The sequence below is a fragment of the Lemur catta genome, chromosome 1, assembly GCF_020740605.2.
Source record: "Lemur catta isolate mLemCat1 chromosome 1, mLemCat1.pri, whole genome shotgun sequence".
NCBI classification, from domain to species: Eukaryota; Metazoa; Chordata; class Mammalia; order Primates; family Lemuridae; genus Lemur; species Lemur catta.
In genome coordinates, this window is record NC_059128.1 from 165,750,465 (window position 1) to 165,763,441 (window position 12,977).

Below are 12,977 nucleotides of genomic sequence, written 5' to 3' on the forward strand. Positions count from 1 at the left end.
ATATTTTCAATTTGACATTTTAATCAAAGCCTTGGTAATATAACCAATGTTTTCAATTGTATTTTGCTATAAAAAGAGATCAGATTTTTACTGGACTTGTGTAAATAACTGTATTGCCATGAGAATATTCACAAGTAGTTTTTGAAATTTTGGAGAAATTAAGAAGAAAAATGATTTTATCTTTGTTTATAAAAATATATTTTAACAAATTGCTGTAAATTGTAGATACCTTAAAAAAGAAACTTTCCTTAAATCTAGAAAACAAAACATTTAAGTAAAGAACCAGCAATGTTTTAAATGAAAGTCATGAAAACATTATCAATTATTTAATCTCAGGTAGACAACTTTTGCTTGACCTCCAGTAGTAGTTTCATGGATCTGCCAGTTTTTTATTAGAGTTTTGGAAAACTATTTAGCCATTGATTTTAAAGTTATCAGAAATCTATCCTTACGAGTACTTATTGGAGTCTTTCCCATGAACCTGATTGTAAATGTTTTAGAGAAGAATTCAAAATAATAACTGTGGATGATAAAAACTTAGAGTAGCCATGGTTAAAAATCTGATGAAAGTTTACAGTTAACAAGGAAATTTAGTTACTTCTATTACATATCGTATTTTAAGAAAACAACCAGAATTATGACTAATAACATATTAGATTTCTATGAATTTATATAAATTTTGAAACATTTGTGTCCACAACATATCCATAAATGTAACTAAAAGAAGATTTGGTATCACTTATCATTTGGAAATGTTTTTATACAATTTATCAAATAAGTCTAATTACTTAATATCTCCATAAGATGAGAGATATATCTTTTAAGGCTTTCTAGGGGCCCACCTGGAAAATTCTAAAATTAATTTTTGATTAAAGAGACTTAAATCAGAATTTGGTTTGGGGGTAGTTTGTCAAATATTAAAAGGCTCATAACATTTGATCAAAACAGAATCATAGGTTGTTGTAAAATAATAGTTATTTATTTAATGAGTGACAATCAAAATACTTCAAAAGCAACAGAGGGGCTGGGCGCAGTGGCTCACGCCTGTAATCCTAGCACTCTGGGAGGCCGAGGCAGGTGGATCGCTCGAGGTCAGGAGTTCGAGACCAGCCTGAGCAAGAGTGAGACCCCGTCTCTACCAAAAATAGAAAGAAATGATTTGGACAGCTAAAAATCTATATATAGAAAAAATTAGCCGAGCATGGTGGCACATGCCTGTAGTCCCAGCTACTCGGGAGGCTGAGGCAGTAGGATTGCTTGAGCCCAGGAGTTTGAGGTTGCTGTGAGTAGGCTGACGCCACGGCACTCACTCTAGCCCGGGCAGCAAAAGTGACGCTCTGTCTCAAAAAAAAAAAAAAAAAAGCAACAGAGGAAGTTACATGGATGTAAAAACCATTCTTTTAAAGCTTGGTTTTTCTCAGTAATAAAAAATCTAATAGATAAATCTAAAAGAAAGTTATCTTGATAAAACACAAAATTTTTGTTTCTTAGGCCAGCTACCAAAAAGGTAAAGAAAAACCTTCTGCAGTGTAATTGTTTCTCCTTACGCGAAGCTCATTTAGATAATCTGGAAGTCAAACCTAATGAAAAGAGTACTTGAATTTAATTAAACACAGAAAGAATGTGTCCAAGGTTGTGATTATACACTATATTATATAGGAATGTAAACAAGAAAATAAGTATTTTAAACAGGGGAATACATGGCTCTTAGTAACAGCATGCAAAGTTTCCTGGCTACATGGAACAATTTAGACATATTAAGAAAAGCCAAGAATGAAGAATCAAGTTATGCTGAAGAAGAAGATTCCTTTCTAGGCCTTCAAGATAAACATTTCAGTGCAAGACCATAACAGCCGAGTTTGAGATGGGAAAAAAAGTTACAGGAGCTGACTCAAAAGTTGAAGGGGAGAGTTATTATCCCAGGCCTTCTCAGGCCAGAGAAAAAGCTGAAAGCAATGATTTATGACCTGCAAATCCTGTGTGCTGAGATACAGCAAAAGTTGAACTTCTAAAATACAAATTGGAGAAATTGCAAAAGCAAAATTCTACCTCAAGAAATTAAATAACCATTTTAAATGAAGAGGACAGTGTTTAGAACCTGAAACTAGGGAAATTAAATGGATTTCAGGAAGAAGATGGCTGTATAAGAAACAGATTTTAGAACTAAAAATCAAAACTAATTTTATTAAAAACAGATCAATACTTCAAGAAAACCTTGTTGTTTTAAATATAGGAAACCAGACTCTTGTCCTGTATCAGTGTACCCCCGACATCAATGTTTAATTGTTAGAAAAACACATAAATATTTTTTTCCAATCCCAGCCAAGTGAGCATACATACAACTTTCTTTATTAGGCTCGTCTTTTACAAATCTCTTTCAACTTGTTTAGACCTTTTATCATTTTCCCAAACTCCCATTCTTAGTCCTATAAATTTTTTTTTTTATTTTGGAGCAACCACTTATTTTATCTTAAGACAGAAATTTATTACATGAGATTTTTTATATAAAATATTTTTCCTAACTTTATATTTTGATTAATAGAAATAAATATATTTATCCTTTATAAAAAATTTAAGAAGCCAAAGACAAACTTATATTTATTTAGCAATTTGTTTCCTTTCTTAAAAATCTTATTTGGATATGATCTAGACACTTAATGATTATTTATTATTTAATTCAACATAAAATAACTTTAAGATTTTAAATTATATGAAAAGGTTATTTATAAATTTTTATTTCATTTATAATTACCTAGTTTATTTATTTTTTAACAATTAGATTATAAAAATTAAAATATTAAACAGAGCTGGTCATTAAGTTTTTTTTTAATTAACCAATTTTATAGCCTGTTAATATCAAGGATTTACCTAAGTAAAAACCCTAAAGTTAAAAATATGGATATCTTGGCAATAATTCAGAAGATATAGCTGTTGTTATTAAATCAACAATATTAAATTAACCTTATTTATTAAACCATGGATAAACAAAGATCATTTTGTTTTAGGCTGGGTTTACAGTTTTATGTCCCTAAAACATCTAGCAGAGGCAAATACAAAACTAACCAGTAAACCCAGGCTAAAATGTATGTTGACAATTTTGAAGACATTTCTAATTTTATTTTATCAACATTTTTAAAGCCAATAATTTACCAATGATTTTCTTAAGTCATTCATGTCAACTAAAAAAACACCTTTGGGTTAATTACTATATATTTTATATGAGCACTCAATTATTTAAACCAATCAGAATAGAATTTCTTGAGGGATTTCTGGCTGATTACATCAGATTTTATTATGTAGACATACATATGACATATACATGCACATACACATAAACACGTCTAAACACATATACATACACATAAATAAAGATCTTATAGATTTTATTTTAGAATTTTAGTCATAAGATAGTAAAACATATAAACTCACTGGTTTATAAAAAATAGTTGGAGATGAAATTTTTTTTCAAAAAGTGGAATAAGCCTAAACTTTAAGATTTTTAGAAATAGGCAATTTTATAAAGGCTGTGAACCAAATTTTGGATAAAGCAGGTTGAGTCAATTACCAATATATTGGATTGGACAAAGAATAGTTAACTGTAAAAATGTGACTGAATTACGTGACAAGGCCCAAAAGATAAGAGTCAGTCCAACAAGGTCTGTGCAGCATTTTCTTGGACTCAATTTTTCCCTTGAAGATAAGAATGTTGCTATTCCTTTTCCTATAGGGAGGGGTATTTATTAATACATGGGAATTTCATATTTTGCTTTTAGGAAACAGAATGAAGTTCAAAATGATTTTCTTTTTGCATCTGCCAGTTTTTAAGTGTTTTTACTGAAATAGTACTCCATAATAGCTGCTTAGAGAAGGATAAAGAGGAGGAATTGTAAGAAGGGGAGGGGAAAGCTCAGGAGAGAAAAAAGTTTCAGCTGCCTTTGAGATAGTGTTGTAATGAGGTGATCTTTGCATTATGAATGGGTGGGAGTATTTTTTGCCTCAAGATATCAATGAAATATGCCTATCTTATTTGGAGTATATGATATTATAGCCATGGTCTTTTAGTTTTGTTTTCAGAAGAACAGACTGAATGATTCCTGTAATGTTTGAACATGTTACCAGCTGGCATCCCTGAAAATATCTTGGCATGCCTTTGAACTTTAAGAGCTCATTCGTAACTAAATTTATCTAGGTGATTTAGTTTAATGCCCAATATACAAAGGCCAATTAAACACAAGTGCTGAATACACAAAGGCCAAATACAGTCAAGTGCAGGTGGAAAATAAAATACACATTTACCAGGAAGGACAATAGCCTGCTCCAAATGAAGGGAAAAAAAATCTCCTCACCCATACCTCAAGGTCCAAACCTCACAGCCGAGGTCAATAGCAGGAAAATAACCCTCTCCAGCAAGAGCTCTCCCAAATAGCAGGGAGAAAGACCTCTCTCCAAACAGGAGAGGGGAAAAACCCTGCCCAAGAAAATCCAAAAAAAAAATCCAAAACTCAAACCCAAATCAAGACTTAAGTCCAGGAGAGATTCACCAGGAGGAAGAAAAGGCAAACCACAGAAGCTGGGCATGGGCCTCAAAGGGCCCCAGTGTAGGTATCTCATGCTGTAGTTCCAAGGGCCAGTGATTCTCCCCAATATGAGTTAGCTTTGAATCCCACTTCTGACACCATGAATATTTAAGTCAAAATAAAAATGTAGAGACAAGTCTCTAAATTTAACATCTTGTTTGAGAAGAATGAATTGCAATTTGAGGTATACCTGCAGACTGGGTGGTCTTTGGTATGTCCTAAGAACAAAGAGAAGGTTAGAGGTTTTATAAAAAGGAGAAATATTATGTATTGCTCTTGGAGAAAGTTCATTGGCACTAGTAAGTGAGTAATTGGCAAGTTCCAGTTGGTGAGAGATAGCAGTGGAAAAAATTTGTCTTAGAGTTGCAGCAAGTTACCCCAGAAGCTATAGATAAAACTGATTTCAGGTTATAACAAGCAGTTTGCAGTCAGGCTTGTAGAGAATTACATTCTTGAAGCAATGTTTTATATCCTGAGAGTTTTTTCCCCCTGGCTTCCTAACTCTGTTTTAGCTAGGTATGATAAGAGTGACTCAACTTTTATCAACTTTCACAATTGTTATGAGAATTAAAGTAATATCTGTAAAGCATTTAAAACAGAACCAGCCATATAGGAAGTCAAGGGTTCTCAAACTTTGAGACACATTAGAATCATTTGTGGCAATTTTTAAAAATCTGGATGCCCAGCTTGTACTCCATAGCAATTAAATTAAAATTTAACAAAGTTACGTAATACTTAATGAGACACAGGTATTTTCTTTAATTCTCAGATAATTTCAATGTGAGGCTATGGTTGAGAAGCAGGACAGTAAGAGCTATATAAGTAAGGGTTATATCAATAAGATAAACCTGTGTCTCTCTGAAGTTTCCTCATCTATGTCTGACACGTTTGCTGCCATTCTTCCAGTATCTCAAGTCCAACACCTAGAATTGCTACTTGATTCCCCCTCAGTCTTAAATAATGAGATTCAGAAAACATTATTAAGGATAAAGTTTACCAAAGCCCAAAGCTTGAGGATGGCCTCCAGGAGCATAGATTCAAGTTGCTCTGAATATATACCACAACTAGCAGCAGTTACAAATGGATTTTTAAAGGAAAAGGGGCAGCTAGTCAGGAAACAAATGCCTTTAAACAACTTCCCCTTGGCATGGGTTCGAGGATGGAGTTGACTGAAGTCTCATTCTCATGTCTTTCTTTGCCTGATAAATTTTGCATACATGACATAGCTCAGACTGCTCTGAGCTATTTTTGTTTCCTCACCAGTCTTCCTCACAAATCATATCCAATACTGGTCAGCTCCTCCTCGTATACATGCATTTTTTTCATCTATTCACTTCTTTCCACCCCCCCTACATCTACCCTGGTCCAAGCTACCACCCTCTGTCTCCTGGGCCACTGCAATAGCCTCCTGGATGTCCCCACTCCCTCTTTTCCCTATTTATAATCCACTCTCCACAAGTGGCCACAGTGATTTTTAACACCCATCACTCCCCTGATTAAAATTCCCCATTTGGCTTCCCATTGCATTTAAAATAAATCCAAATTCCTCACCATGGCAAACAAGATCCTGGGTGACTCAGCACTTCCCCACCTCTCTGACCTTGTCTCCTCTGACTCTTCCCCATTTTCACTACGTTCCAGCCACACTGGCCTTCTTTTCTCTTCTCTGATACAACAACCTCACTCCCAGCCTCAGGGCCTTTTCACTTGTTGTTCAGGCTTCCTGGGATGCTCTGATCTCTCACCCGTTTACTTCATGCAGGTCTCACCTCAGATGTCACCTCGTGGAGACCCTCTCTGACTACCCATCTAAAGTAGCCACCCCAAGTCACTCTCTGTCATGCCACATTGTTTTATTGTCTTCACAGTAGTTCTCATTATCTGATATTATCCTGTTTATTTATCCATTTACTCGTTTATTATCTGTCTCTCTCTGCTAAAATAGCAGTTTCATTTTATAAACTAAAAATAAAATCCTAAGCCCCCTGCTGACTGAACGGACCCCATCTTGGCCAAGGAGACCCCAGAAAAACTTTAAAACTGAGTTCCTGGCCTTGATGGAAAAGGAGGTCGGACAACACAACTCCTTACGCTCCCTCCCTTTTGGAGTTCAGACACTACAACTGACCAGCATTAATGTCAAAATAGAGATCATAAGACTGACAAAACAGACTCTTTGTGGCAATTAGATACTAAATTACAAACAGGACCTAAAGCCTTGCAGAGCAAAGGTTAAATTAGGCTTTACAAACCTCATTAAATATAGGTTTTTTTATTAACCCATATAATGGGGCTTACCGTCCAACCTGACTCTGGTATAGCACCACATGACCGATAGCAGAGCGCCTTACCTTAATTCAACTTTCCTTTCTAGTGGTTCTAAGCCTTTAAATAAAGCTCTTCTTTAACCAATTACAAATCAAAGAATTTCTGAATCCACCTATAACCTGTGAGCGCCCACTTTGAGATGTCCCACCTTTTGGGGCCAAACCAATGTGTCACTTCCATGTGTTGATTTATGATTTTACTTGCAATTCCTATCCCCCTGAAATGTATAAAACCGAACTGTAACCTGACTGCCTCAGGTGCATTTTCTCAGGACCTCTTGAGACTATGTTCCATGGACCATGGTCATTCTCATTGGCTCAGAATAAGCCTCTCTAAGTTATTTTACAGAGTTTGATTTTTTCTGTTAATAACTCAAAAAAGGAATTTATCTGTTTTGTTCACCATACCATTCTGAGAACCTAGAACAGTGCCTAACATATGTATGCACTCCATGAATATTTTAATGAATGAGTGAATGAATGAATGAATGAATGAATATAAGGCAATGGGCATGTAAACAAAACCAGATAGATTAGATTCTTCTCCAAGATTTTTGAACTGGAGCTGAGGAAGAAGAGCCCTTTCTACTTGGGTGAAGCTAAGTGAGCCTTGGTTCTAGTTTCAACTGGGAGGGTACATGGTTTGAGAAATTGAAGCCAGATGGAGAAGGAGAAGAAACGGATGGAATGATAAATGTCAGTGGCATTTTTGTTGCAAGTCCTCATTGATCTTTTCTCTTCTTTTGTTCAGTTATATGAGGCAAAAAATTCTCTTTCTTGCCTAAGATGAATCAAATTAGATTTCTATCACTGGCCACCAAAAGAATCCTGAATAGTAGAGTGGATAACAGGCTTTAAAGGAAGTTCAAACATCAGAGATTCAGAAGGGGACCCTGATCAGGAGCTAATTACCTGGACTGAGACCCCACTCTTCCCCCTATCCATGCCAAGCCAAGTGTGTGGGAAGTACCTTTACTGTCTGGAAAAGTAGCAGTAACAACCATGGAGGTGTGATGCTCAGATCTGCCTTCAAAAACACAAACCTGCCAGTAAGCTCCAAGAAGAGCAGTTAGCCAACAGCATCCAGTTGCAGTGCCTCTAGGATGCATTGTAGTGTTTGGGCTGAGGCCACATTCTTCTCCGGCAGCCCCAGACAATGACTGAGCATGGCAGTGGTACTAAGTCTGGACATTTTTGCCCAATTCAGGATTCCCCTATTACACTGGAGCCTGCATTTTTCAGACTGCTGTTTTCAGGGTTGCACTAGTCTGAGGCTCTTCCCATCCAATTCTCCTTTCCAGCTCTCCTTCCCCAGATACTGGATCTGCATCACAGTCTGAAGGCTTTCCCTTTCTACTCCTTTAACAGGCATCATCACTAAAAAATTGCTTGTTATTCTAACTCTGTCTTACCATTTGCTTTCTGAAGGAGCCAACTAGCACATTAACCAAGTGCAGAGCAATACCAACTGCCTTCATGCTATCTAAGGGGCCAGTATGAGGAAGAAAGAATGAAATACGGGCAAAATGGGAGGAGTAGAAACTCCTGGGTGATCCATGCTTTATAGTTTCAGGGAAATAACATGTTTATGTTTGGTGGGCAACTGACATCTTCTGTTGAAGGGAGGACAGAAAGAAGAAGCTACAGAAGACCATCAAATAGCAGCTGTGGTGGAAATAAAGCAGAGCTGAGTACTATCCCCTGGTACCATTCTTCTTCCTCCCTTGTTGGAGCTTTGTATAGAGAACCATAAATCAGATGTCTATAACTCTAGATTCCTGCACTTTGCTTATCACACATTCCTTTATCTACTTCACTGATTCCTGTGATGCTGGCTGCATGTGACCAAAGCTCTTGGCATTTCCTGAAAGAGGGAGAGGAATTCTCTTTTATCACAAGAGGATGTTCTGTCTGTCAAGACCATAGACATTCCTCTTAGGAAGCTGTCTCAGACTGCTGTAAGACTGCCTTATCCAGCAATAGCCTTTCCAGGTCCAACACACCGTGATCTTGCCTTCGTGGTGACAACACTCTAGCCTCTGTATTTATCTCTTTCCTTTCTGCTTCCAGATACCATTATTCCCCTCCCTTGTAAATTTTTTAGCCTTGCTTGATAAAGTGAAAAGAATAAGGATTTTGGAGTTAGATAGATCTGAGTTCATGGTCTTACACTGAGCTACTTAGCTAACCACCTTTCATGTATGTTGTAAGGATCAGACAAAATATGATGGGCCATGTGACTGGAACATTCACAGCATACAGTAGGCATTCCATAAATGTTAGTGCCTTTTCTTCCTCTCTTTCCCCTCTAAGGAAAAACATCTGGTATTCACTCTCTGACATTGCCTTCATAATTATCAGTCTTGACCCTTCTGTTTAAGCCCTTGTACAACTCCCCTAGCCCACTTTTCTTCCACCTGCACCCTCACATAACCACACCCATAACTAGAGTTTTGTAATTCCCCACCTCTCAGCCAAGATGTCCCATATTCCGCCCCCATCCAAAATGAGGAAACTGTAGTAACACCATAATTAACTATGTAGTACTAATGATATAGTAGATCCAGTGGTGTGCTGGAGTCAGCTTATGCTAGTTTACAAGAGCCAATTATTAAATTTTTAGGAATCTAGCTCGTTGTTAAATACAACCACTATTAAAAATTAAATTATATAAACTTAGAAGTAAATACATTATATTAAAAACAAAGGCAAAAATACTCAAAACTCATCACTTACAAATTGTTTTGCTACATTTTATTATTATCTATGCTCTTGAGGTTATTTACACTTGTATCTGTATGATGGAAATGCTATATAATGGAATATAATGGTGTGCTCATCTTTTTCCAACTCCATGTAAAGTCACATAATGTTGGTAGCTTGAAATAAACCATGGTAGGAGTATTTACACCACAGAAATTGACCAAAGCTACAAATTAGAACTTTTTTTTCAGAGCCAATTGTTAAACATTTACAATGCAGCACTCAGTGGATCCTTTTGAATATGGTGCAATAGTAGTAACCAAATTTGCAAAAGTAGCTAAAGAAACAAGATATATTTTAAAGGGATTATTTACCCTCAAGATATCCCAAACAAATTATTTGTACTTTCCTATACACATCATGTTCTTGTAACAGAGAGAATGGCCTGGGAAAAAAACAGGCAAAAAGATTTTCTGTGTCCTTAAAACTTCCCCCACTCTTTTTGGGAACTGCAACCTGGCCTGCATCCCTGAAGTAGGTTAAGTCTTTTGTTAAAACTCCCAGGTGGCACCATACCCCCTAGGTAAACAGATGGCAGGAGTTCACAGGCTTTGTCTTTGGCAGAGATGGGACCATTAGAATAGTTAACCACAGTAATTGCCTGAAACTGAGAACCCTGCCTTTAAAAGCTCCGTGTTTCTGCTTATGTTCAGGAAATTTGGATTTTCAGACCAGAAAGTCTACCATTTCTCCTCTTTTGCAAAGTAAATTCTCTTTCTGTATCCCCTCAATATTTTTCCTTATTCTTCTGATTTGGCCTCATGGACAAGTGCCGAGTTTTCAGTAACAACCTTTCATTCCTTCATATCTTTTCCATTGATCTAAATAATAGGTTAATAAATTATTAAATGAATCGTTCTTTTCTGAGCAGCCATAATATTTTGTGTTTGTTTCATTGGGTTCATCACACTATAATTGTTTATCTTTCCCCACAAGGCAGTATGCTCCTTTAGACAAGGACTTTGTCTCTCAAACTTGGTGTTCCCGAGGGCTGCTCATGGTAGAAAACCAACATAATTTTTTAAATGAATAAAACATTTGAATCATTAGCTTACCTACAGCAACAGTTCTCAAACATGTGGTCTCAGAACCTCTTCATATTCTTAAAAATTGAGGATCCTTAAGAGCTTTTGTTTATATAGGTTATATATATTGATATTTACTGTGTTTAAAATTAAAACTGGGGAAATTTAAAAACACAAGAATACACAAGCGCACATTCAACTTGTCATGAGAGCAATGATGTCATCACAAGTCATGAAGCTTCTGGAAAACTCCAAAGAATCTTTGTGACAGAATGAAAATAAAAGGGAAAACAATATCTTAGTGTCGGTATGAAAATAGTTTTGACCCCACAGACCCCCTGACTAGATCTTAGGAATCCCCTGAAGGGGTCTCAGGGACCCTCTGAAGGGTCTCAGGACTCCCAAACCACACTTTGTAATACAATCACTGCCTTGTAGTAAATCTTCAACTCAATGGGCTAACTCAGAGAAGCATATTTATTCCAACCCGGCTTAGGTATGATGGATTTGACAGGAGTGATGATTTCAGATTGAGCATAGTCACTATGCCCCACTAGGATCATTGTGACAGGTGGACTGGCAGCCATTTGATGTGAGTCATTGTTTTCTAAATTTAAAAATGTGATTTTGTAAAATGATAATAGGATACTAAACACGTTAATCGAATACATATTTTTTTTATAGAACTTCAATAGGCTACGGTATTTTTTAATGCAAGTAATTGGTATTTTTGAGCAACTGATATTTTGGGATATACTTTATGAATCTTTACTTTTTCATAATGCTAGTAGCAGCACTAACTATAAAATCCTTCAGCTACAGGGTCCTAGTCTTCCATCAGGCTTTCTGAGATGGAAAAGAAGGAGTCCATAAACAGCGATTCCTGTGGTTTCCCTTTGAATAAATGATTTTTCTGATTGAAATAGCCATTTGGCTTTATAATCTGGTCAAATCCATTACTGTCTGTGCATCATCACAATAACTTCCCTGAAATTATTTAATTATTTAATTTCATACAGATGAGAAAAGAAAGCTACTACTTCATTGTCCAAAATTGGGACTATAAAAATCTTTTTCCTGTATCTACATGATATCCAAAATTATGTCATGTTAGGGAAATGTTTTCATTTTTCTCATGCTAACAGTTCTGTGTTCAACATCATTTCTAAGAAGCAGTGTCAGATAAAGAGTATGAACTTCAGGTTATTCAATTTCCACTCTTTTCAGACTGATAAATTTGAGTAGAAAAGAAGAATGAAATAGGATAAAATGGACACATTTAAAAAGTTTTGGGAAGCCAACTCTCAACTTCACTGTGATGTAACAGAGAACACCCTACTGCCTTAGCACAAAGCTTTCCCCATTAAGCATCACAAAGGGTCCCTATTTTTCTTACAGTGATGTCCTTTTGAGGATAATATAATGCCATACTTCCAAAAGGAGGGTATATTTATCTTAGGGAGTGCATTCAGCAATGCATGTGGTAAGCAATACTTACTTCATGGTAATTAAAAATTGTATTTATTCAAATAAACACAGACATGTTAGCACACAAAATGAAGAAGTTATATTAATTTTTCAGATGAAATATGGGATTCAAAAATGTCTCTCCTTCAGGAAATTAATTCTCCCAGAACACAGAGCAATTGACAGAAAGTAGCAGGGAGCCTAGGATGAGCAGTCACATTACTGGGGAAGAGGATTTAGAAAATCACAAAGCTTTGAAAGGCACAGATTCATGAGATGAAGACTGGCATGACTTTATTTATCCAAAACAAGTCATCCAAGCAGTAAAATTGCCCATCTTTCTGGTAATAGGATAAACAAATAACCAATATAGAAATATTACAAGAAAATCTCAGAACATGTGGGGGGATACATGTAGATAGATACACATACACAGACACACACATATACACTATACATGTACATTTTGTTTGTTTGTTTGTTTTGTTTTATTGTAGATAAAGAAGCTGATTAGTAAGGATGTCCATACTGAAAATTCATTCATTCATTCAACAAATATTTATTCAGCCCTGACTATGTGCCACATGATGGGGACATAAAACCAAGTTCCTGTTCTCATGGAGTTTCCATTCTATTAATAATGGGAGAGACAAACAAGAAACAAGGAAAAAATACATATATAACATAATGTCAGATATTTAAAGTGCTATAACAGAAACAAAACTGGATGGTACTATAGAGATTGACGTGGAAGCTGCTGGTTTAACCAGGGTGGCCAGGGAAAGTCTTTCTAAAGGGGTGAAGTGGGAAAATCAGCC